Source organism: Halichoerus grypus, chromosome 10, assembly GCF_964656455.1.
Source record: "Halichoerus grypus chromosome 10, mHalGry1.hap1.1, whole genome shotgun sequence".
Classification (NCBI taxonomy): domain Eukaryota; kingdom Metazoa; phylum Chordata; class Mammalia; order Carnivora; family Phocidae; genus Halichoerus; species Halichoerus grypus.
The window spans coordinates 61,159,754-61,187,128 of record NC_135721.1 but is presented as its reverse complement, the minus strand read 5'-3'; the positions used below and the strand labels follow the sequence as shown (position 1 = coordinate 61,187,128).

Here is a 27,375-nt window from a genome sequence, read left to right as displayed (position 1 = left end):
GCAGGCTCTCTGCCAGCAGTGTCATGGGTACTGTACTTAGAAAATGATAGATCAAGCAAGAGTTATAGTCTCTTTCTCAGCTTTTAATATGAAGAAATAATTAAAAGAAAGCTTCATGTACCAAAATGATATTGCAAAAATCTAAATGCCTAGTGATAGAATGACATCATAATTAATGAAATCTGTAGATTATCCAGGCATTAAAATAGTCATTTTGAAGATGTTATAGAAATATGGAAGACATGTGTGATGTAATATTAAGAAATCTGAATATGAACTTTATCTTTAATTATTACATCTATAGTTAATTTTATGCCTGTGGTATAGATAACAGAGAGAACATGGAAAAATGAAAATAGTTGCTGTGTTAATTTTAATATTGTGAGTTTCTTTATTGAATAACATTCCTTTGTTGTTGTTGTTGTTGTTATAGCATTGTTCATGCAATATGTGAAATTCAGAAGTAAACCAATGAACTAGATGAGATACAAGGAAGCTTTGTAAATGGGCTGTAACATTATTTGGGAATAAGCAAAGAGGCACCATTATGTACTGGCAGAGCCTGGGGCTTTGAAAACAAACAAACTTGGTTCCCAAATCCTGGCTCCAGCATGTGGTTTTAGATCAATCACAACCAATTTGACCCTTAGTTTTCTCATCTGAAAAAAAAACCTAGGCTCTTGGATCAGTAGTCAATAATATTTAGTTGTTTCTGAAGTACTCTCTCCTAAGATTTTCAAGCTGTAAAAGCAAATAAAAACCAACCAAACAAAAAACCCAAAGCCCAAATCAATTCTATCAATTCTATAAATTGAGAAAGACTTCGCTTGGTAGGCTCCTCTCTGGATCTCAGCATCAGTATCTTCCTTTTTTTGGGTTGTGGAAGTACTTGAAATGATAACCTTTGGGAAGTGAAATCCTTGCTTTACACAATTCTTGAAAGTAGACCCTTGTTTATCCAGCATAATGATCACATTTCTGTCTGTGACTGTCAGCATGAGCTATGTGGAAGATGCAAGGATGGGATGGACAGTTTAGCTCATGAGGGCTACTCTTCTCACCTTCTCATTGAAAAGTTGGAAAGAGTCATCCAATAAGCTAAGGATTTGAAAATGAAAAGACTAATGTGCTTTTTAAGAACATGAAAAGTTTCTTTGTTATGCTAATGATTTCCCCTGCAAATAGAAAAGTGTGATATTCATACTGCTGCTGGTACTCTAGATAATCTTGGGTAGTATATAGAGTTTTACAAACTTTTAATAGTTATGTTTTTATTTTAATGTGTATTAGAAAAATGATCACCAAAGTCTGACATTGCGTACTCTAGGAATTATACAAGATGATCTATTTTGGTACAAGAAGATAATATTTGAACTTCTATTTATTTTCCTTTCTTAACTTATCCTTTACATTTTTCTGTTTATTATAATGTTAATAATATATTTGTATAGTAACGCAGGTACATTGTTAAAGATAAACGAGTACATGACTGGATGTACCTGCTCAAAAATTTTACTAACGGAATATGTAAACCAAAAAATTAAGAGACCACTGTGATAGAGAAATATTGGTTTTCCACTTTTAATGTGTTACAAAGTTTCCTTTAAGAATAAGATTATTAGGAAAGTTAACATAGAGTACATAATAATGTAGTAATAGCATAGATAGTAACAAAGAAATGTCACAAACCAGGATGGTGAGACAAGAATTACTAAAGTTTGGAAACCCTGGCAGAGAATATTGGATGACAGAAGAAGGATGGCAGTATTCAAATAAACATACCTATGTATTAGTCTTTGCCCAAGATTATAGTTTTCTGGGAAAGCTGGTCGTCTTAGAATGGCAAAAGGTCATTAACCCTGATCAGGAAAAGGGCAAAGTGGACACTGAAGGCATTTGGTAGAGGGGAATCAAAATACTGATGTCAGGTCATAAAGGGGTCTTGGATTCAGGGCTCAGCATCTGCTTCTATGTAGCTTCTATCTACTAGTTTCAGACCTTGCTGTACATTTAACGTTCTTTTTCATAACTGATTTGGGGTGGACGGAGGCTTGAGATTCCTATGATGTAAGAAAAAGGTCTAGATGAGAATAATTCATTCAGTCAAATATTTTACAGACATATTTTTGCAGTCACCCTACCCCCAACCCCCAAAAAAGTAGAGGTACAAGAAAATGAACTGAAGCTGTTTACCAGGGCAAACGACAAGTAATTCCTAATTTTTTTTTTTGACACACTAAAGATAAATATCCTTCCAATGTTTCAGTTTTTAAGTTTGTGTCTACTTGTGCTCGCTTCGGCAGCACATATACTAAAAAAAGTTTGTGTCTACTTTTATTTTTTTATTTTTTTATTTTATTTTATTTTTTTTAAAGATTTTACTTATTTATTTATTTGACAGAGAAAGACACAGCGAGAGAGGGAACACAAGCAGGGGGAGTGGGAGAGGGAGAAGCAGGCTTCCCGCTGAGCAGGGAGCCCGATGCGGGGCTCGATCCCAGGACCCCAGGATCATGACCTGAGCCTAAGGCAGATGCTTAGTGACTGAGCCACCCAGGCACCCCTCTACTTTGATTTTTTTTTAAAGAAAAGTAGAAAGCAGGCTATGTACCTTCCTTAAACATTTGAAGACTAAAAAGCTATAAAAAGAATGCCTTCAGATTTTGATCAGTCTAGTTTTGAATTTCTGTAATTCATTAGAGAAATAAGTAACCACTGCTGTGTGAAAATCATCTTTTCTAAGCCACTTGAATTATGTGAGATGGAGGGAAAATAGGTTGTTAGTTGTTTTTGCCAAATAATTAGCTATTATTAGCATGTAAACTATATGTCAACAAATGGACTGGAAAAACACCCACAGTACTTAGGCCAAAGTAAGAAATTGTTGATTGCTGGTTTTTATGCTCAGGAACATTTTTAAAAACAAGTAACAAAAGCCAGCCCATCTGCATGATGATGGTTTGGGATCCAGTTTCATTTTTAGTTATCAAGATTGTAAGGAAGTTTTTGACCCTGTTTTACACCTGCCTCCATTGATTTTCCTTGCAGTACTACATAATTGTGTATATTTAGATGTTTACATACATTTACCAACCTAGAATTTACCTACACTTGTCACTAATGGGTATGACTGCAGTATAAGAAGGACAAAGGTGATATCTAGGGACCTCAAGGTGAACTTTTTCCTTCTTGAGCACTCATTGGGCAAAGAAATAAAAGTCCTAGAGACGTCTAGCTACTAGTAAGTACAACTCACTAAGTACTGACCTTTAATAAATCTGCCCAGTCTGACACATTCTTTTACTTAGAGAAATATAGGTCTGGAAGGGATTTTGAGCTGTCATAAAATTAACCTATACTCATTTTGGTCAGAACCAACCTGAGGCTCAAAGATGTTGGCCCAAACACTTTTTTATCATTCCAGTGGCTGACAGCTCTCATTGCTGAATCTTCACTATGCTATGGCTTTTTTCTTTTTGTCTGCCTTTTTAAGATGAAGAACCACTATAAACCTTTGGAAAATAATTTTTTTTCATCTGGGGGAGATATCTTGAGGTGACTTCCTTTCTAGGTGCTCACTTAAATATGCAGTGTTACTGGGCATTTGGTAGATATAAAGCCATCTTTTTGGTTTCAGTCATGCCAGTTGCCTCTAGTTTTTCCTCATTGGTTAGCAATGTCTTATAATCCAGCTCATCTCTTTCTTCTTCCTTCATTATTTCTCTGAGAGAGAAGCCCATAGAAACACACAAACATAAAAATAGTAGAGGTTTTCCTTTAAGCCTGTGACTTTTACAAAGTTTTTCCTGTAGCTTATCTAAATTCAACAAGCAAGATCAGAGGAAAAAAAACAGAACATAAGAGGGAGTTGATGGGACAAGGACTTTAGGAATATTATTGTGTTTCTAATAGCTTCATGTGGGTTGAAGGCCATCTGGATGGCATTATGGGAGAAGGGCAGCCTGCTGGGATATTTGGAAGAGAATCAGGTTTATTAGATAACTTGTGCAATGCAATTCAGATTTTGGAACACCTGAAAGGAACAGAGAAGTCAGGGAACTATAAGAAGACATATTTTATTGTTACATGTATATTCCAGAAATGAATATGGTATTACAGATGAGAGCAGTTGTTATCCTGGAGAGTGGGGACGTACATTGTTAATATGATCCCAAAACTCATTACTGAGTTACCCAGAACAAAGAAGATAGAATTAGTGTTTATTTATGGGAAAGTAGCATGGCCTTTATAACTGAGAATAATATGCAGTTTTCCCCCTTTTTCAGAAAGAGCATATTCTTTTTCTTTCTAATTTTTTGTTGACTTCTCAGTGTTTAGCTCATGTGAAAGATGTGTTTTGGTTTGTAGAGGTTTTCTTGAGTCTTGTATAGTTGTTTAGAACAAAAACTGTTTTTTCTCAATTATTTAAATAGAAATACTTTAGAAAAAATCTACATGGGAAGAAATATTAAATTTATATTATACTTTTATTGTTCAGATGATATATATTACAGACCAGTGTTTCTCAAATACAAGAATGTGACCCCCAAGTTTAGAAGCACTAACTCTAGAAACTCAAGTATATGGTGTAACAACAGCTTTCAAATTTGAATTTTAGTAAGTTTGGCTTATACAACTGCTTAAAAGAATGCACACAAAGGCGTAAGGGGCAATTGTCATTTTTTCTTACATTTATGACATTTTCAGTTATGGGGCAGCCATTCATGTTTACCAACAACATTGAAAGAATTTGCTGAACTTTTAGGTAGTAACTTGTTCCCAGTGATGTAAAAAATCACACAAATACAGGCTGTATTTGTTTACATAATGGTCATTCAAGTAATAAAAAAGGATATTTATCTAAATTTAACAGTATATATGTATATATAGATATATAGACTCCTGGGTGGCACAGTGGTTGAGTATCTGCCTTTGGCTCAGGTCATGATCCTAGGGTCCTGGGATCGAGTCCCTCATCAGCCTCCCTGCTGAGCAGGGAGCCTGCTTCTCCCTCTGTCTCTGCTGTGCCCCCTGCTTGTACTCTCTCTCTCTGACCAATAAATAAATAAAATTTTTAAAAAGTACAAAATTGGGGCACCTGGGTGGCTCAGTCGGTTAAGTGTCTGCCTTTGGCTCAGGTCATGATCCCAGGGTCCTGGGATAGAGCCCCGCGTCAGGCTCCCTGCTCAGCGGGGAGTCTGCTTCTCCCCCTCCTTCCTGCTTGTGCTCTCTCTCACTATCTCTGTCTCTCTCAAATAAATAAATAAAATATTAAAAATAAAAAATAAAATAAAAAAGTACAAAATTATTAAAATATATATATAATTAAAATGACAACACAAAATATCTTTTTCTCTTGATTATATTATGTATATTTATATAGTTAAATAAATATAGGAAATATGAATATATATTTTTATTTTTCACAAGAAAAAAATTATAACTACATGTGATGATGGATGCTAACTAGACCTAGTAGTAATTATTTCACAGTATATTATATATATTGAATCATTATGTTGTATATCTGAAACTAATATAATGCTATATATCAATTACATCTCAATAAATACATTTATTTATATAACTATAATATATATACAATTAAAATGAAAACATATTTAAAAAACCCTCCCTAAGACCTATCATTTGTGACCCCTATGTAAAACCATTGGTAAGGACAATATCTTATTTCTGTTGGCTTAACTGTCATGTGCTATTATTTTCTCTATGGAGAAAAAGAGGGGGGAGGGGCAGATGAAATAAATCCACACAGAAGAGATCATTATTAGATGTTAGATTCCTGGGACATGTAGCAGTTGCCCAATTCCACTACCTCATGTTAACAGAAAGCTGACCCAGTGAGATTACATGATTTATACCCAGTAGCACAGATAGTGACTAAAGTAAGACTCAGCCCCAGGATTCCTGACTTCCAGTTCTGTGCTTTTTGGAGCACACCTATTAAAAAAAGACACAAATGCTATTTTTTATCTAAGCAATGAGAAGCAAATAGTATTTGGTTAATATGGGTACAGATAAAATTAAATTAGTTTTGGTTCCTAAATTTTCCTCTTTATTGGACTAAATTAATTAAAAATAGATTTAACTTTATTCCTTGCTTTCTTAATTTTTGTCCTTCCTCTCTCTCTCTCTCTCTTTTCTTTTCTTTTCTTTCTTTTTTTTTTTTTTGGCTTTCCAGTGCTATAATTCAAATTATTATTAAGGTAAGTGATTCCTTTCTCCAGTTAAAGAAAAATATCTCATTTTAAGAGTCATTTAAGTATGAATATTAGAAACTGTCAAATGAAGAGTGGATATTGCTGTTTGGGGTGATGTGGAATACAATGGAAATGCTTTGGGGTATCAAACCTGGAACATCAGATTTGAGGGGAATTTAACTTCTCTGTGATATTCTGCTTCATTTTATGCAATTCCACTTTTTACCCCTTGCCAAACTCTGCTTTACCCAATTGGACTGTATCATACAGATATCAGCTTTGGGGGGCTTGGTACCCACTCAAGTGCCAATCATTGATGTCAGCATTTTTGTCTCCATGTTAACCTTTCATAGAACTCAGCTGCACATGTTCTATCAGAGGCTTTCTTTTTTTCCCAAAGATGGAATTTCATGCTTTGTCAAAAGAGGTAATGGAAAATAAAATATCCTTTACCCTTCGGATATTTTTCTGTGTTTATACTCAAAATTGAATATTATTAGGCATTGTATTTATTAGAGTAAAAATTAGTTTTGACACTCACACTTCATTTTCTCTTGCCTGTTAACATGCTTGTACATTCAAGTCAGTACGAAGAATTCAGCAGAGTGAGGGAGTGCCCAGGGTTGGGATGAGGGAGACAGTGATGCCAAAACCCTGCTCACTCACAAACTATCCCAGGATCGAGCAGGTCACTCAAGGAGAGTAAATGCAGTTCTAGAAAAGATAATATATCAAATATTTAATTCAACAAAAGCCATGTGATGTGATAACTTTGAAAACATGGTACCTTTTCTACTTTCTAGAGGGATACTCAAGAAGGACAAAAATTAAAGTTGTTTTTTTTTTTAATGATTGGAAAATGCCTACAATGTAAATTTCAGGACTATATGCATTTGATAGTTAGAGATTTTTTATACTTATATGTGGTTCCTGTAATTCAAGTTTTTAAGAAATAAAATAACAGTGGCTACCTTTTATTGAACACTTGGCATAGTGAGCGCAGCACTGTGCTAAAGCTCTCTAGATAGCTCATTTTGCATAGTTAGAGAGACTATGTCATCATCCTCATTCTGTAGATGAAGACACTAAAGTTCACAGATGAGAAGTGACTCTGCTAAGATTGCACTGCTGTCTATATGCCAGAGCTAGGAAGTATATAGGCTGTGGTGCCATGGTCCTCACTAAACTCCTCCGCCACTATGCAGTACCAAACCATTTGTCCATGAAATCCCTATCAACTTTAAGGACTCACTAGTAGCACACATGGAAACAGGATATATTTTAAAACCTCTGGGTTAGACATTTTAGGGTCTGAATATATGATAGAATGTTATTATCCTAAAGTCTGAAGAAATGATAGTGATCTCTTTTTTATGTTGTATCTCTTTCCTGTACTTAGAATGCCTGCTTCTTTTTCCAGTCTTCAATGTTAAAACTTTATTCATCTTTTAAAGCCCAGCTTAAATTAATTCCCTGTATTAAGTTAATCCCAATCAAAAGTGATTTATTGCTTCCCAGTTCTGTGGCCATTCAATGACAATGAGGACTTTCAACTCCATATAGAGTTATGATGTCTGATTGCTCCTATTAGAGTGCCTATCCATACAGGTAGCATTCTGTGATTCATCTTTATACTCTCTATTGCAAGTGGCTTGCTTCTAATGGGATTTTACTACAAATCTGTTGAATGAATGAATGAATGAATGAAATGGAATGGAAATGGAGGTAGGAACCTCCAAAGCTTGCTCATATAGAGGTCTATAGATGATGATGATGATGATGATGATGATGATAATGATGATCTAATATTTTATTCATGCTTACTCTGAGAAAAGAACTGTGAAAACTGCTGCATAATCACATTTTACCCTCCCAACAATCCTATTAAGAAGGGATTATTATCCCTACTCTACAGATGAAATAGCCTCAAAGAATTAAAATAGTATGTCTAAATTCATAGAGCTACTAAGTAGCAGAGTTAAGACTTAACCCCAGATCCATCTGACTTTCCAACTAAAGCCACCATGACATTAAAATTGATTTTTTTTTACCCCTCTGTGTTTACTTCCAAATTTAGGGTTGTACCAAACTCTTCTCATATAAAACCTTATCCATCTAAGAGACGGTATAGCAGAAGAGGGGAAAACTTAGGGCCACCAGATGCACTTGTACCAGATGTGCATGCAGTACTTCAGGAGGCACCATTCACAAAGACTCCATGTGAATGGTGCCTCCTGGAGGTGTGCAGTGTACAGTATGCACAGACATTCATGACAGCCCTGAAATCTGTGCCTTATTTGAAACAGTTCCTTTATTCTACAGTTTAAATGTTGACTGCTTAGGGGGACAGTACATTTCTCCTTTTCACCTCAAGGATCATTTCAAGCAAAAGATATATTCTAAGAGACCTCTATATCTTTATCTTGGCTTTAAATTCAGAAATAAACACAAAAGAGAAGAAATATGTGTATACAATAGGAATCTTATTTACTAAAAAAGTAATAAAGAGTCTCCAAAAATATATCAAGTAGTGATTATGCAATTATAATTCTAAGAAAGTATTAAAAATATTTCTATTGCTTGAAGAATTAAATCATATTTCTGACCAGTATCTCTGACTTTTTTTCAATGTTATTCAATAAGGATTCTCCTAAAGGTGATTTTGATTCATCATGGGGTAGGCACTGCAAAATAAATAACCTGGCAGATGCAATGCCACATGACAGATCTGAAAGCATGTTCACTTAATCTCTGCCTCACTGTTTCACTAATCTATCTTTTTAAATATTTCCAAAGGTCTCCTCAAAGTCTTAGCTTGAGTTAACACTCTAAGCTCTTGATATTCATTCCTTCATTTAGAAACCATTATCCAAGTGTTGAAAAGAGCCACTTAGCCATTCATCCTGGGAAAGTAAAGATTTATTCTGGTTAGCTTTCAAAAATCCTAACTTTCATTTCATTATTCATTCACATATTGTCATAGTGGAGCAAAATCAATAGCAATACACTTACATTCTGTGGGTAAGTATAATTCTTATTTGTAAGGACTGCACAGAGCCTCTGGTGTTCACTCAGTAAGAGGTTTAAGTCATGGTCAAAATTAACCTGGGAACCTATCTTCGATATATATATATATATATATATATATATTTTATCAACAGCTATTGCTGTTCTGCCAAAACAAAGTTCACCTTGGCCAAGTGTTTCCAACTGCCTGCCTCATGTGCAGACAATTGTTTTTTCCTGCTTTCCTAATTTTTATAACCTTATTCTTTCAGCTTCTTCACACCCCCTGTTTTTCAACTGCCATTTTCATTTCAGCCCTAATCCCTCATTGCAGTATGGCTGGGCTTCCCAGCCTTTCACCTATTTGCTTTTTGATACCAGCATCGCCCTGCTGGCTGCCTGGCTGGTCCTGTTGCTGAAGTTCACCGTCATCAGATCCCCTTTTCTCTTATTATCTGAGTTTCCTATCACTTACACAGCCTACTCAGTCAATGCCTTACCTCCTGCCTCCCCTGAAAATAGCTCCACATCAAGCCAGTGAGCTGCCACTGATAAGATCCTCTTGGTAGATTTCGATATTGATGACCTTTGTAGGTAGTGTTGGAGAGATCTTTATGTGGATGATAGCCAAGACTTTATTCTAGTCTAGAACTGTCTCCTAGTTTGCAAAACAAAATATCTGGATAATTTTGTCAGTAATTTCTCCCCAGGTTCCCCACACTACACATGCATAATACTGAACTTGGCATCTCCCTGTTCTGTCTTTTGTATTCCATATTGTGTGTTCACTCTCTCCAGTGGTATCACCCTGGATGGAACCCTGAGAATAATTCTTGACTTCCTCATTTTCTCCCCCCACCATTCCCCATATACAACAACTTGAGAAATCCTGTCACAACATTCAGATCATGCTGTCCTCTCTATGCTCCCTCCTGTTGTGCTGGTTTAGGCCCTAGCATCCTTTTTTTTTTTTTTTTTTTCAGCTCAATTGATAACATTTCTTCCAGACTTCCATCTCTCAGTGTAGTTTTCTTGGCACTTCTCCTCAAGTATGGGATGAAATACTTACTACCTATTGTGACTCTTCATTATGTGATCTTTGGTTCTGCTTTCATATCTTGCCTATCAGTGTCTCTCTATGACTACCGTAATCCTCATGGTTCATCATATCATCATGCTGGCACTCTCTCCTTGGTAACTTTGTAATGTTCCTTGGTGTAAATTTAGTTTTCTATTTCTTGCTTGTCTCTTTTTTAAGATTTTATTTATTTATTTGAGAGAGAGAGAGAGCAGAGCAAGACAGAGAGAGCAAGAGCCGGGGTGGGAATGGGGGGAAGGAGCAGAGAGAGAGGGATAAGCAGGCTTCCCTTGATCAGGAAGCCCAATGCAGGGCTCAATCCCAGGACGCTGGGATCATGACCTCAGCCAAAAGCAGATGCTTACCAACTGAGCCACCCAGGTGCCCCCTCGCTTCACTTTTGATGTGCACTTTCAATTTGAGAAGACATGGTCTTTATTAAATTTGGGAAAATTCTCGGTTATCATCTTTCCCAATATTGCTTGTCTGCCACTCCCCCAGTTCTCTTCTGCTTGGATGCCCATGAGAGTGTAGTAAAGGTCCTCAATTCTCAATGTCTCAGAGCTGCCCTTTCCTATTTTTATCTTTATTTACTGATTACTAGTTGATTCCTCAGTTATATTTTCCAACTCTTCAATTCTTTCTGCAGCTAGTGTTTGTCTAGAGCTTATCCAATTTATTGCTTTTATTTATTTCAAATACTGTGTGTCACATTTCTGAAACTCTAAGTCTTTTTTCAAACAGATACCCATTCTCATTTCTATTTACTCTTCTTTTTTTTCTATTTACTCTTCTTTAAAATATTCTTTTACCTTGTTACTTGTTCCGAATGTTATTTATATCTTTATCACTTTGAGGATATTAAATATAATTATTTTAAAACTACTTATAAATTGTCCAATTACTTTCATTTTTTCAAGGTTCTTCCAATTATCAATTTTTTTGATTTGCTCTTCTAGCTTTTTGTTTCTCATATGGTTTGGAATTGGTCTTCAAGCCGATCTTGAGTGGGATTTATTTTCTTTCTGTCCCTCTGTGCTCATCCCTCTCTAATGTCCCTCCCTATTTTGAAGTTGTCTCTACCCACTCACCCAGATTCCAGTTCACAAGTAGATCTTTGATAGGCATTGTGTCATTTTTTTCTCATGATGAAAAGGATAAAAACAGATGTTGCCACTGAGTCATTCATGGCTGTGAGGATGTGTCTGATGCTTCCAGCCTCTTAGGTACCAAACTCTATGTAAATAATAGCCCTAGATAGAGAATACTGTTGGGAAAAAAAGGACTGTGACAGAGAACTCCACTAAAGTAATGTTTCTGGCTGCTTCCCCATCCTATTGCTCACTCCTCCCCAGGACAGAGGGAATGACTTATTTGCTTAGAGACTTTGATATGGGGTGAGCATATGTGCCCTAGACTCTTCTAGGCTTTTTTTTTTTTTTTTTTTTTTTTTAATTGCCAGCAAGTTGGGATGGGCAGGGATAGGAAAATTTTGGTCTGCTTTCTTGGCCAAGATATAACCTCTATTCTGCTTTTGCAAGGTAGACAAATCTGTCTAATTAGAGGGACTGTTACCAAGTCTAATTGACTATACACCTAAGCTACACTCTCCAATCTAGCTTTTATCTGTAATAGAGCATACATTTTTAAATCTATCTTCCTGACTCCTCCCTCTCTTTCTCTCTTTCTCCCAGTTGGCTCTGAACTTGAACAGGAAAAGGGATACTGCCCATTGGGCTTTCTTGCCGTCCAGCCGCTGGGTGTAGCCTTATGTCTCTGTCTGCTCACAGAAACAGGAATTCCTAGCTTCTTCTGCCGGCATCCACAGCTCCAGAGTGGCAAACCCACAGTTTCAGGACAAGGCCTGAAGGATTTATATTACTTGTTTGCTTTCAGGTCACAGAAATGTCTAACTTGTATTTAAGAATGGCTATGCCTTTGAATTTTGTCTGTTCACATATTTATTTATTCATTTACTTATTTATTTATATACACTTTAATAGTGGAGAGAATGGCCAGTGTGTGGCTATGTGGCTTTGCAATTCTACCTTCGTGAGAAGTGCTTCCCAGTGACTTTGTAGCTGTTGTTTCCTCTACTTGACATGCTTCTGCCTCCCCCGTCTCTCCCTGACCAAATTATGCTTTAAGACTCGACTTTGGTGCTACCTTTTTTTTTTTTTTTTTGAAAACTTGTATTGCAAACTGCACTTAGAACCCAGAAATGATCCTTTTAAGTGTCTTCCTCATTAGGTTGTAAGCTCCAGGATAGTGTCTTATGCATTTTCATAACTCCAGCATGGGTCCAGTGCTTGGCACAAAAGCACCTTTTGTAAATACTTGTTGATTTACTATTGAAGTAAAGGTGTAATTGTGTGTTGGCATTGATAGAGCATATATAGATTAACACGTTCAATCTTTTCTTCTCATTTTTATCGAAATATTATTACCTTCATTCCCTCCTCACCATTTCCACCAATACTGCTCTAATTTAAGGATTCATCACATCTGAAAAGTAGCATGAGAAGATGGAAAATATATGGATTTTGGAGTCACATTGCTTGACTTTGTTCATCTTCTTAACTTCTCAGTATCTATTTCCATGTCTGTAAAATGGGGTTAACAGAGTCAATTTTGCATGATTTGATAAGTTTTAATGGCTAAATCACAGAGTAGGCACTGGACCAATACTTCTTACTTTCCTATCTCTGCTCTGACTCCCTTGTATTGATTGTTGCAATGATTTTTTAACAGAAATAAAGTTTATGTGAGTTCAGAAGTTCTGCATAATCTTGATCTTTTCCCCATAAGCATAATCAGATGTGGCTGCTCAGAGGCTATCTTGAATGTAGATTTAGTCTCCTCAGGCTTTTTCCTAGCAAAAGATACAAGATGCTTCCAATAGAGGCTACTACCATAGAAGGCGCCTTCATAACAGGATTCTTTTTTTTTTAAATTTAATTTTATTATGTTATGTTAGTCACCATTCATTACGTCACTAGTTTTTGATGTAGTGTTCCATGATTCATTGTTTGCATAACAGGATTCTAAAAGAGATGCATATTAGAATCTCAAGAGTAGGAAGCTTCAGAATATACCACTTAAACAATATTTCCAATAAGGGGCAATAATAGAAGAATCCCTGCCACAGTATTATTTTTGAATGGGAAGTCATGCTATAACTGCAAAACAAAACAAAACAAAACAACAAGTGGCAAATTGCTTGTACATGAGGAAGTTCACATGAAGTGAACTTTTTTAAAAGTTGGATATCTTATTCCCAATTTCCTTCTAAATGAAAAGGAATGTCAGGGATAGTTTTATTTAATTCTTTAATTTTCTTCATGTTGTTGTTTGCTGTCTGAGTAGAAATAGGGAATGAAATTCACTTGCTTAATTCTCATTAATGTGTTATAGGAGTGGAATGGGATGAGGTTTGTTCATCCTCATTGCTTCCTTTTTCTGGGCTGGAGGCCATAAGGCACTTGGCTTCTAGAGCTCAAGCTGTTCTGTTCTTCAAATATCCCCTGACAATCAATTTATTGAGTGATCCTGATGTTGCTCCAGGGATGAGATGACAATTACAGACCCACCAGGAAGCAAAAAGGTGGCAAGAACAGCAGTTACTATACAATGGTGAGGATTCAGGGATTTGTCAGTATATGGGTGTGAGGCGAGAGTGAGAAAGAATGGTGTGAGTGTGTGTGTGTGTGTGTGCATGTACGTGTGTTTTCAGCAGTGAGGATAGGCAAATTTTGATGTTTCGATGTACTTAAAATATGATTCTTCTCAACAATAAATGTAGTTTTTGCAATAGGAGAAAGAGCTAGAAGGGAGAAAATTTATAAAGAAAGAAAACTGGAACAATGACCTTTGAATGAGGCCCCTTCCACTGCTGTTAGAAGGCAAGAGCCACTCTTTGTACAGACACCACACGTGAGTGTGAACATTAGAGTGGGAGATGACGGAATATATTTTACTTTGAGTGTTGAGTTGAAGCCAAACTTCCGTCAAGACTGGCTGAAGATTGTTCAGTTTTTAGAACTTCTTTCTTTCCTGCAATATGTGACTCCTTTGGATTCTGTAAGTGATGATAATTGGGAGGAGGTCAATGAAGGGAGAAAGCCACTATTTTTGAAGTGATTTGACTTTTTATTGTTTTCCGTGACTGATTGGATAGAATATGCATTAAATAGAAACTTTCAGGTAAATGATACTTTGCTACCAGTTCTGTTGGGCATTTAAGAATAGTGAAGGGAAGAAAATCTGGCTTTATTTTCTCCCCAATAAATATATTAGTGAATCCTTTTCCATGCATCCATCAAAAAAGCAATTAAAAAAAAATAAAGTACATAAATAAGCATAGCAGATGGATATGGGATATAACTCATTTAAGCTTGAGCAGTTGTTTATTTCTTCTTTGTGAGCCAATCATCTCATATGTGATTAAAACAATAAGGAGGAGCTAAGATACCTCCATTGTGTTGCTCAGCAAGAGACAATTTCCCAGATTCTTTGAATTAAAGCTAAAAGTAAATTAAGCATATTAGACTCCACTTTTGGAATTAAATTCTAATGAGTGGTCTCTTTCATTCTGTATTTCATCTCTTCTTGTTTGAGTCAGTTGAGAAAATTAGGTAGTTGGGTTTTTTGGGGATTTTTTTTTTTTTAGAGGAGGACCTCCTAATATAGCATCAAGATGAGGAAGAGAAAACTACATAATGCTGTTTTGTGTGTGTGTTTGTGTTTAAACAGATTATTACACTTAAGACTGGAATTTGAAAGACACTCATACTTTCCTCTTTTGATTTCATGTAATAAATATTATTTTCTGAGAACAAAAAAATGTCTAATTTTATAAGAACATTTTGTGTAAAATCAGATCCATCCTTTTACATAACTCCTGAGAATATTAAGGCAATCCACACCAAATTTCTATGTTAAAGGCTTGTCAATAAGATTAATTCAACCCAGAGCAAGGTGGCAAAAATATGTCATCCCATTGTTACAAAGCAGCATGAGTGCAAATGGACTCTGTCCAGTTCTGATGTAAATTATAAACAATTAAAAGTACAGGAGTTACAATGCCCAGAGCTGAGAGCTGAAGACATTACTGCACATTTGAGATAACTTTGGGAACTGAAGAAGCAATTGTTTCACAGTATGACATGAAAATAGCAGACAATATTTGCATCTGCAGAGTCAAGCACAATCTTGTGTGTGGCTTTATCATGTAGAAGATTTTTTTCAGCAAGCTGGCAGGAGCATGAGTGATGCATAATGGCAGTGGTGAATAGTTTTTGAATAGATTAGTAGGTGATGTCACGGATAAAGGACTATTTATCACCATAATTTAACACAAGATGCAACACAATGGCTTGATGGATGCATTTTATGGTTTTCAGCCAATCATAATAATGGACCTATTGACTAAAGTTTTATGTGTCCTTTACACATCCTTCATGTTTTCAAAAAAAAAAAAAAAAAAACAGCGACCATTCTGGGGAAGAATGAGTGATAATTCAGAAAGGGCCCGCCCTTTGTGGAGTATGTTTTCTACTTCCTCAAGCCCCTATGCTCCCATCCTGAGGCTCTTTGCTTAAACTACTGAAGGCCAAGAGAAGAACCAATGTTACATTAAAGGAAGCATCTGAGGTGAGAGATAATGTCGCTCTCCCCTACCAATGAGGTCAGTCAGCAGGGAACAAAGTCATTTGGGGAACTGAATTACTATCACTTCCATGGCTTTTTTTTTTTTCTAAACAAGAGAAGGGGTACCAGTTAAGGAGAGTGATACCTCTCAGATTTTTCAGAGAATTTCTTAGCCACTAGGGTCTAAGAAGATGATAAAGGAGGTCGGAAAACACTCCTTTAGAGAGATCTATGAATTAATCACGTCAGATCAGAGAATTTGCTTAAGATGGAGATGGGGAGAGTATCCTTTGTCTTCTCTTCTACCTGCTTCCCTGCCACCCACAAATCCCCTGAGGGATGAATTTCCTTTTGCTGATTTCCGTGGACTTCTTGGCTATTATAAAAGATTGGGCTAATTTCTTCTTCTTCTTCTTCCTCCCCTCCAACTCCCCCCCCTCCTCCTCCTTCTTTATTTTTTTTAAAGATTTCATTTTTTTATTTGACAGAGAGAGAGGGAGTGGCAGAGGAAGAGGGAGAAGCAGGCTCCCCGCTGAGCAGGGAACCTGATGCGGGGCTTGATCCCAGTGGGATCAAGCTGGGATTATAACCTGAGCTGAAGGCAGATGCTTAACCCACTGAGCCACCCAGGCACCACTTCTTTATTTTTTTAAAGATTTTAATTATTTGTTTGTTTTAAAGAGAGCCACCTGGGGGAGGGGGCGGGCAGAGGGAGAGGAGAGAGAGAAAACCAAGCAGACTCTGTGCTGAGCATGGAGCCCAACATGGGACTTGATCTCACAACCCTGAGATCATGACATAAGTTGAAATCAAGAGTTGGGACGTTTAACCAACTGAGCCACCCAGGCGCCTCCTCTTCTTATTATTAAAATGATTCACTGGCACCTGGGTGGCTCAGTCACTAAGCATCTGCCTTCGGCTCAGGTCATGATCCCAGAGTCCTGGCATGGAGCCCCACATCGGGCTCCCTGCTCGGCGGGAGGCCTGCTTCTCCTTCTCCCACTCCCCCTGCCTATGTTCCCTCTCTTGCTGTGTCTCTGTCAAATAAATAAATAAAATCTTTAAAAATAAAAAATAAAATAAATAAATAAATAAAATGATTCACTTGAGGGTAGCTGGAGAACTACATTCTTTCCTGTGCAAAGAGGAGCACAGAAGGTAGAGGAATTAGATATTGTGTGATTAATGTTTAATCATTTCTTTCACAGAGAACCAGGACTCGTATTTTTTTTTCACTTAAATACAACAAGCAAGCAAAATGTTATATGATGCAATGATGACATATCCTGACAATAGGTAGTTTCCTCAGTCTCAACATGTGTACACATCTCTTACTGATTGCTCTCATCCTTGTCTGCAAGGTGAGGATGATAATATCATTATCCATACAGGAAGGTTGAAAGGGTTAAATGGGATAATGCAATAAAAGTATTGAATGTATTTTGCATATCTCCTGTGTTTGAGATATTGTCGAAATTTTACTACATTTCCCACCAACTTTCATGCAGTGATGTAGCGGTAGAAAACAAAACATATGGAATAAGGCTGCTGGGTATCAATCCCGGATCATCGTCATGATATTTGAAATATCAGAGGAGATTTAACTCCTGGAAACCTCAGTTTCCGTGTTTGTAAAATGGGATTTGAAATTAACACCTGCCTTATCTGACTGCTCTGAAAATTAAATATATTAATAAATGTAAAGGACTTGGCTGTGATAAGTAATAAATAAATAAATAAATAAATAAATAAATAAATAAAATAATAAATAAATGAATAAATAAATAAATAGGCATTACTATGACAAATCCTGCTCTTGAATTCTTTTACGAGATAGCCTGTCAGTGATGAAGAGACCAGTTCAGCTTTGATTGTGAGTATGTATATTTGTTCCAGCTTTATTGAGATATAATTGACATATAACACTGTATAAGTTTAAGAGGTACAACATGTTGATTTCATACACTTATATACTGCAAAATGATTACCACCATAGGTAACACTTTCATTATATAACATAATTATAGTTTCTTTCTTGTGAGAATATTTAAGATCTAGTCTCTTAGCGAGTTGCAAGCATATAATACAATATTATTAACCGTAATCACTATGCTAAACATTAGATCTCCAGAACTTACCATTGTGAACATTTTAAACAATATAGGTTATATATTTGTATATGCTATTTGTTTGTACTTTTCATTTGCCACAATCTGAACTGCAAATGGAATAACATCTATTTAAATGGGCCTCCGTGAAGAGAGAAATTTTTCTTTATGAATAGTAGACAGAGATATAAATTCCTTATTTATCTATATCCATTCATCCATCTAAACTTTTTTTTTTTTTAAAGATTTTATTTATTTATTTGACAGAGAGAGACACAGCGAGAGAGAGAACACAAGCAGGCGGAGTGGGAGAGGGAGAAGCAGGCTTCCCGCGGAGCAGGGAGCCCAATGTGGGGCTCGATCCCAGGACCCTGGGATCATGACCTGAGCCGAAGGCAGACGCTTAACGACTGAGCCACCCAGGCGCCCCCATCCATCTAAACTTTTTGAACTCATTACTTTATGAAAGGGATCAGATGGCTCAGGAAATTTGTAATCTTTATACTTTCATTGGCAAAGTGTTTTAAGTTAAAAATCTAAAAGCATCTTACCAATATTAGCTCACTGCTCATTAGAAATAACCTGAGATTCTTGGTTCAATTCAGCCTCATATGCTAATTAGCTAATTCTTGTCCTTTGTGTGGCTTATAAAAATGGTTATACTGTGTTTCCAAAGAATCTGCGCATTTGCACCATAACCACTTTGTATTCTAACTTTGGTTTCACCAGGAAATATAAAACATTATACTAAAGCAGACCAAGTTGGAAGATAGAAAAAAGAAACATGAAACAGATATTCACTAGTTGAAGAAGAAAATACCTGGGCAGGACATAAGAAATCATGTGTGTGGCTTCACATATATGCCAGCATGTAAGCTGAGTGTGAAAAACATTTTAAAGACAATTTGAGATTTTAATTCAAAGAGGTGTTTTTTTTTTTTTAAAGATTTTACTTATTTATTTGACAGAGAGAGAGACAGTGAGAGAGGGAACACTAGCAGGGGGAGTGAGAGAGGGAGAAGCAGGCTTCCTGCCAGAGCAGGGAGCCCAATGCGGGGCTCAATCCCAGGACCCCGGGATCATGACCTGAGCTGAAGGCAGATGCTTAACGACTGAGCCACCCAGGCACCCCCTAATTCAAAGAGGTTTACATAACTCCTCAGACTTAGTGAAGTTAAACTCATGATACATGTTTCTGGTAAGGGAAAGCTATTCCAATGTTTGGAAAGATACATTGCATGAGAAAGGGAGACACAATGCCAAGAGAATGTTCTAAGAAATCAGTGAAAATCATGATGTAGGCTCTTCTGTTAAAAGTTAAAAAAAAAAAAAAAGAAAAGAGATAGAGAAATAAAAATAGTGTTTTTAGTGAGAGAACATGGATGCTGCATTTCAGGTGTAGATAACACAGCTGGATAATAAACAACTCATCTTTGGTGATGGTGGAAGTCAGCCACCTAATTATCATGCAGTTTTAATTCATCTCTGAGGAGAGCATGTGAAACATTCTCAACTTACCTATGGTTCATTTCATGTCTTGCCACCAAGTCTTTCAAGCTAAGCCATTTTCGTTTTGTGATAGACCAGGGCAAGATCTAGTGAACTTGGATTTCAGGGACATATTTGGTAAAATCTTGTTTATCTTTGCAAACAAAGGTGGTAAAATGTGGGTAGGACAAGAGATGAGTACATCTGTAACCATTTAATCACATGCCAAAGTACGCTACTTAATGAAGCAAAGTTTATGTTTAGGGAGTTAACTAGGTTTGGCTTCTGTCAATAGTCTGATTTTGTTCCATACTTTTAACAATGACTTTGATAACATAGATGGCTTACTTGTCTGACTGACAGGAAAAAGGCAGAGTAACTCTTTTATTTGCTTCATGATCAACAAGGTCTCAAAGGTTGCAACCATGGGTCAAATATAATGAATTGGAACCCATAAGAGATGAATGTAATATACATGTAGGGCCTCCAAGTCCTTTGCTTTAGTACATAATGCAAAAACAAAAAAAACAAAAACAAAGCTGAACAGTAGTAGCACATTTTATAAAGACACGATGCTTAATTGATTCTGAAAACTCATCATGTGTCAACACTGTGATGCAGCTACTAGAAAAGCTGTGTGACTCTTGGACATTTATATAGTGTCAGTACCAAGGAGGTGAGTGTTAGAGAGTGTGGTGGTTTTGTAACAATATCAGGAAGATACTCTTAAAGCTACTTGGGCTAGGTGAGTGCGGAGTTGCTGCAAGTGTTATAAGAGATATGATAAAGGACTTATGAATCACTTAAGGTGCTAGACTAGCAATCTATATCCTCTCAACTCCAAGATTCTAGAAATCTCACCAAATAAGGCTTTATATGAGCCATGGAGAGATGAAATTTGATATTAAAGAAATGAAGTAAATGGAGAGACCAGTTGGCATGCATGCAAAAAAACCTTGAGCCAAAATCTCTGTTTTTTTGCCAAGTATTTTACAGTATGTTTCCACACACCCTGTTTCAAAGCAGTACAAAAAGAAAAAGGCCCTCAGATGGTAATTAGCCCATGAACTTTTATTTAATTTGGAGTTTGAATGAATTTCTCCAGTATCAAGAGGGGCTTTCAGGCTGACACGTAGAGATAACTTGCATGTTCCAAATCTTCTGGTAGTCTTCCCAGATGACCCCAGATCCCCACATTATTTGACTTTTACTGAGACTTTCTGTTTGCCTAGCCTTGTTTAGGTGCAAGGAATAAAAACATTGACCACAAAGACAATCTAGTAGCTCACAGTTGCATACATTTTCTCTGGATGTTCTTTCATTCATGAACGATTATTTTTTGGAAGCGAAGACCAAGAACCTTTTGGGTCAAGGTCTTCATTAATGATGTCCATTTTTTCCCCTCAAATCTAAATAGTGTTCCTTTATTTTTTTCCTAAAAGAAGCAATACTTTAGTACATTCTCCCACATTTAGCCTTTGATTTTATTTTGATTTTCACAATAAAGTATAAGTGTTTCAAAGTCCAGAACCATTTTTGAATCCTCAGAATTTACCACAATTTTGGCACAGCTTAGGCACTCAGTGGATGCTTATTGGATTTAAAATTTACTGATAATCAGATTAAAGAAAACTAAGGAAACATGACAAATACCACAAGTGATCCTGGATTGGATCTTGCACCAGTAAAAGGGCATTAGAGGGATAATAGGTAACATTTGAAGGTCTGTCAATTAGATAATGGTTTTGAATTTTTATGTTAATTTCCTGATTTTGATAATTGAACTGTGGCTATTAACATTAATTAATATTGTAAATATGTTAACATTTGAAAAGTCTAGATGAGGTTTATAGGGGATACTTTGTACTATTTTTGCAAATGGTTTGTATGTATGAAAAAAATAAAATGATAAAAAAAGGGAAAAATGTTTTTTGATGATGTGGTTTCTTAGTGGTTTCTAACAAAATAGAATGGGGCAAGATAAATTGGTATTTTTCTAAGGCCTGGGTATTTATAGGAGAAGAGGAAGTAGTTCTGCCCTGTGCATAAATCATAAGCATGTTCTAAGGTACTATTGGCAGGCATCATTTGGGATTGGCAATATCAGATCACAGGAAAGTAGTTAGTTGGGTAGAAGGCCATTTGTCCACCTGATCTTTAAAACTCTGTCAACGAAAGTGATGTGGAGTGTGTTCTCGATTTAATTCTATAGAAAGTAGCCTAAAAGATGACTTCAAGCTGACTAGGAGTTAATTTTCAATGCTAACCTTCAATTAATTTGTAACTTTTTTGGCACTCGGTTTGCTGGAATGGCTGTAATTATGTTGTTTTCTGAACGGTGAATTCATTCAGGGCATACTCTCCAGACTGTTTATACAGCTGGAAAATAGCAATGGTAATAGATGAGGGGAAAGAAGTTAATAAGGAACTTACTTTAAAAATTCAGTTATCTGTGTGTGTATTTTTAAGTGTCTCATGAGCCATTATTGGGTAGCTTAAATTAAATTTTTCATGGTCGCCATTTTAAATGAGCTAGTAATAAAATTGCTAGATGTTTTAATATTTTAAATGCTGTCTTGAATTTGAATGCATACTTGACATCGACAAAGGAAGCAGCTTAATGCCTTTTTAATACTTAGTTCACCATTTGCTGAAGAAAGCCATGTTGGTTTTCCATTAAGGAAACCAAGACTGTCATCTACAAATTTCTCCTTAACCAGAGCTGCTCTTAGTGTTTTCTGGAATTCTTTCTATGATCAATTCAAACCCAGGCAGGATGTATTGCTGCCATATTGGTTTTAGCTGATGGGTTACAAAAATTGCCCGTCAGATGAATGAGGACACTTGCAGAGGATCTTTTGGCTTTTATAACACATGCTCTCACACCTTACTTTCTATTTAGTCAAAACGACACTCTTTAACAACGAAGATTTCCTTCTGATTGTAAATGCCCATGGTGTGGTTGGACACCTTGTCTTCAACAAACTACTAACTTCAAGAACTACCACTTAGAGTGAGGTTGATTCTTACATTGTCAATAAAACACAGACTGCTGGACTCTAGACCCTGAGTTTCAGATTCAGAAGGTATGGGGTGGGGCTGAGAATTTACATTTCTAATAAATTCCCTGGTGATGCTGATGCCACTGGTCCAGAGACCACAATTTGAGAACTATTGCTCTAAGACAGAGGTCAGCAAACTATGCCTGTAAGCCCAGAGTTGCCCACTAATTCTGTAAATAAGGGAACACAGCCATGCTCATCATTTACATATTGCCTATGGTTCCTTTCAAGCTACAATGGCAGAGGTGAGTAAAGCCTAGATTTATTGCCCAGCCCTTCACAGAAAAAGTGGTCTGACTCCTGCCCTAAGGTAGTCCTCCTAATTCTGTTATCAAACCTGCCCAAGGTATGAGGTGTGGATGTGGTAGGCTTTGGGCAATAGAACAGCCACCCATCCCCTCCCTGTCACAGCCCTCCCACACCTGCCCCTCCCCTTCTTTTGCAAAGTCTGCTCTTAGAAATGGCTCTGCTATTAGCCATTTAGCCCTTATTCACTGTTTCCTCTACAGAATACATTTGCATCTTAATGACTCTCTCTCATTATGGGATGAAAAAACGTTTTCCTCTGTGAAATACATTTGCCATATCACAAGCAGGAGAGTTCCTTTTGCCATAGGAGCAGGGAATTCCCCCCTTCTCCGTCCTAGTGTGAGGCAGTCCCTCAATGGGCATCTCCCTCTGCCAAAGTGCACTCAGACAAGAAAAAAGAACTTTTACTGAATTGTAGCAGCAATTTCTTGCTATGGCCTTTTATGCTGGGCCTGAGGCCTTTGCCCCAATACGTAAAATCTGTTTTTGACACTGTTACAGGTTGAAGGAGAAGGGTTAATTTCACAGATGTCTAAATGTTTGTTCTCAACCAAACCAGTCATCAGTCCTCCCAACAGGCCTCTGAGGAAACTTTTATTTCCTGAGGGAACAACTGGATTGCAGGATTTCTTCATGTCCATCATTTCTCTACATTTCCTGCCTTTGTAGTCTACCCACCCAAATGATTTGTGTTGCACAGATATTTTATTTCTTGTGTTGTGCCTTTGTTCATGGGTCTCTTTTGCCTAGAAAGTGTGTTTTTCTCTTATTCACACGGTTAATTTCTCTGCATCCCTATTCAAGTGCTGCTTTCTGCAGGGGGCCTTCCCTGTTTCCCTCAAGAATGGAGAATGTACAGTTGATCCTTTGTGTTTCCACGATTCTTTGCTGCCTCAGCATCACTGAACTTCCCCATCATTTTCTAATCAGTTGGCTGTTTCCATAAGCTCACTCAAAGCTGGCCCATTACTTATTTCTGTATGTCCTATCCTTAGACAATGCTAAAATGTGAGTTATACTCAACGTTGTTTGTTGAATGAATAAATAATTCAGAGATACACTCTCAGATGAGTAAGGCCTCCCTCACATCATCCATGCACCCAGAGTAGTAACTTGGTAGTAGTTCCACCGATGTGACTCCCTCAAAATAAAATGAACAATCCAGTTATTCTCCTTCTCTTCGACCTTTGGGAGCACCCCTCCATTTTTACCAATATTTTGGAATGTCACAACCTTCCTGGTGGTGGACTTTCCGCCTGCCAAATGGGTCTAATCCAACCAGTTCTTGGAACCTGCCAACATTAGTTAAGGATCTAATTAGAATGATGAGGAGCTTTGCAGAATCAGAGGCACTACACAAACCTGTGGCATTATTACACACACACACACACAAACACACACACACACACACACACACACCCAGTGTCATGGTGCCATTTGACCTTCTCTTGTCCTGGGATTCATCTTGATTTTAGGAATTCACTCTTCAGTCTTAAGTTGAATAAACAAAGGCAAAGACCCATTCAACATCCTTTCTTTAGTCTTGGAGAGGAAAGGGGGAAATGATATATGTTTGTATTCTGTACTTCTCAGTATTGTTAGCAAGCCTGTCTGGAGAGAGGGCAGCTCTCAAGGCCCTATATTTTAAACATCTGTTTTTAAACAGTAGTTTTCTCCTTAGAAACACTCATTGCTTTGACATTTGCAGATTTGCTACAGTGGAAGGTCAATAACTGTGCAGTTTTAGAAAGTACATCCCCTCTCTGCTTGGGTCCATCTGGGGAAAAGCAATTCATACATCTTTTAAAGCTAGGACCATTGCATTACCCAAGTGGAAGGGTGACTTTTAGGGCTAGTAAGCATGGAATTTTCTCACTTCATCCCAATTATGGAAACACCTGCACTAAATAGCACTCGAAAATTACAGTGCTTGGTCCTGCATAGACATGTGGACACATGTCCCGGAGTGAGCAGTATCTGCCCTAGCAAAACAGGGCCATTCTTTCTAACTTTGGGATCACCTGTATCAGCCTCATTTGACAATCCTAAGATTCCCTTTAGTTGCTATGCCCCCTCCCTCGTCATTCATTCATTTAGTCACCCAACAATAATTTATTAAATTCTAACCATCTGCCAAGGGCTTAAACTGAGTGCTGGGATGAAGCTCTGGTCTCCCCCATGGATGAGATTGATGGTCTAACTGGAAAGAGATTGTGTCTATAAACAAGAAGATATATGATGAAACTGAAATAAAAACAAAGATAAATAGAACACAGTGGTAGAACTTTCATCTCTTAGCTAGGACCTGTAAGGAAGGCATGCTTCCCATGGGAGATGATATTTGAACTTCCATTCGAAGAACAAGTTCATCAGATGCATAAGAGAAGGATATCTACACATTTAATGTGGAGGATAGCATGTGCATTCAAAAGGTAGATAGAGTAATGTAGTACTCAGAGAACGATGAGTTGTTCAGTGTGACTGTGTTTTTTGGAAGTGGACTGGGAAGCACAAGGGGCAGGAAAACTAAACAGAGTTTGGGTTTTGGAGGACCTGAAATGCTAATGAGTTTGTCTGTTCTTTAGACAAGGGAAGATCATTGAGGAATTTTGAGCTATTTCATCACAATAAATATGGGTATTTTGTGTGGAACTAGTGTATCCAAATACCCTGGGATCCTTCTGAGCAGTGGATGAGTCCTAGCAACACCAGGATCTGGTCTCTCAATCTTTCCTCCTATGTCTGAATCTCTCCAGATAAGTTTGAGAGTGCTTGAAATAGTAACTTTTTTCTGAGATTGGCATTCTTAAGATGAGTTCTGCTTTCCCACTCTCTAGGAACTAAATGTCTTAATGCCCTTGCACCTTACATATCCACATTAAATAAACTTTGGTGTAAAACAAAATCAGAGGGTTACTTTTTGGGTTAGAGATTAATAGTGCTCCCCACATTCAGTTATCCTCTCCTTTCTGGGCACAGAGGAAGTTTTCCCAGCTTCCCTTGGCACTCAGTTTGACCACATACTAGTTAAGGCCAATGGGTTCTGAAGATAAGCAAATAAGTGTCATTTCTGATTAAAATACTTTGCAGTGGTATAAGTTTTCCATTTCCCCCCCCCTCCCCGCCACTGCAGTACTAGTAGGCCCTGATTGAGATAGCAGTGTCAAGAGGTGGTGAGAACCTTCCTCAGTTGGAAACCTGAATGACCATATGGAGCAGAGCTACTGCTAACTCCTGTGGAAGATGAAGCAGGAATCTAAAATAAAGCTTTGTTGTATTGCACCACTGAGATTTTAGAATAGATTTGTCCCCACAGCCAGGGGGAAATCCAGGATTTGTGGGGTATGAAACTTATACGATTTGAAGGATAAGTGTTTTTATAAAAACAGAACACGAAAATAACTTACTTTCATAAATTTGACAAAACATATGACCACGAAGACTCATTGCTACGGTCCTTCCAGGGCTCTGGGAGGGGTCTGTATAGATAGAGACCCTGATGCTTGAGGCTTGCTAGCTTCGTAGTAAATCTGCCTCTCCCCGCAGCACAGACTACTCTGATATAATTTCTTAAAAACATTTCTATCTCAGGCCTTCTGTTTCATCATGGAAGGAAAAGTTTGTTTCCTGATAGGGAAATTCGTTCATTCCTTTAAAGGTAGGAAAGATTTTGGAGGCGGGCTGGTGAATATTCCTCTTCTTCTAAAACCATCTCTGTGGTGGCATATACCCATCCACACCTGTGCATCAGCCCAGGAATGCCATTTGTGTCTTTTGAAAAAGGATCATATACACCTTGCAACTGATGAGAATAGTTTGCCAAACACCCCAGCTTTTACTTCTATTAGCTTTAAGAGTTTGCAGATTTCTATCAGAATTCTCAGTGACTGATTGGTTGTTCAATGGATCCATCTATTCATTTATTCACTTATTAAACAAATATTTCTTATGTCAGACATAAGATGATCAACAATATTTTTGTGGTGCCTGCATTCCTTGCATTTAAAAATCCAGCCAATACCTTGATCTGTTACTACTGGAATATATGGAGCCTAAGTTAATTCTTTCTGATCTGTGGGTTAAGATTGTCCTGAGCCAAATGGGTTGACCCTTTCCTACTTCCCATTTGAGGCATGTGGAAAGAATGAATTAGGTCATTCAGGAAAAACTGTTATAGCCTCAGGAAGAAAAGTGCTATTTAAATCCAAATCATTAGCACCAATAAATCTAATAATAGACATATAAATTCATAATGCATTTGAATAACTCTAAAATAAATATGTGTGGTGATTAAGTGATGCCATAATTGGAACTCTGTAGGTGGAAGTGGGATGAGGGGGAGAGAAAATCACTTTTCTTCTATCCTTATTAACCATCCAAATTTGGGAAGTGTTACTTGGAAGTGGAATTGTGAGCGCATCTCTGATTACGAAGGGCAGGCTAATGCAATTAAT

The 27,375-nt window shown here is 37.2% G+C and overlaps 1 long non-coding RNA gene across 19 annotated transcripts in view; it reads left to right on the top strand.

Annotated features, from left to right (window-relative positions):
- The window catches only part of LOC118533483 (uncharacterized), a 595,288-nt gene that overhangs the window by 331,626 nt on the left and 236,287 nt on the right, over nt 1–27,375 (top strand). For 5 of the 19 annotated variants that reach the window (XR_013441791.1, XR_013441792.1, XR_013441795.1 and 2 more), the window contains one exon: nt 6,203–6,227. The exons of the other annotated variants lie outside the window; for them this stretch is intronic. This is a non-coding gene — a long non-coding RNA (uncharacterized LOC118533483). The remainder of the gene's footprint in view (nt 1–6,202; nt 6,228–27,375) is intronic. 19 annotated transcript variants of the gene reach the window in all.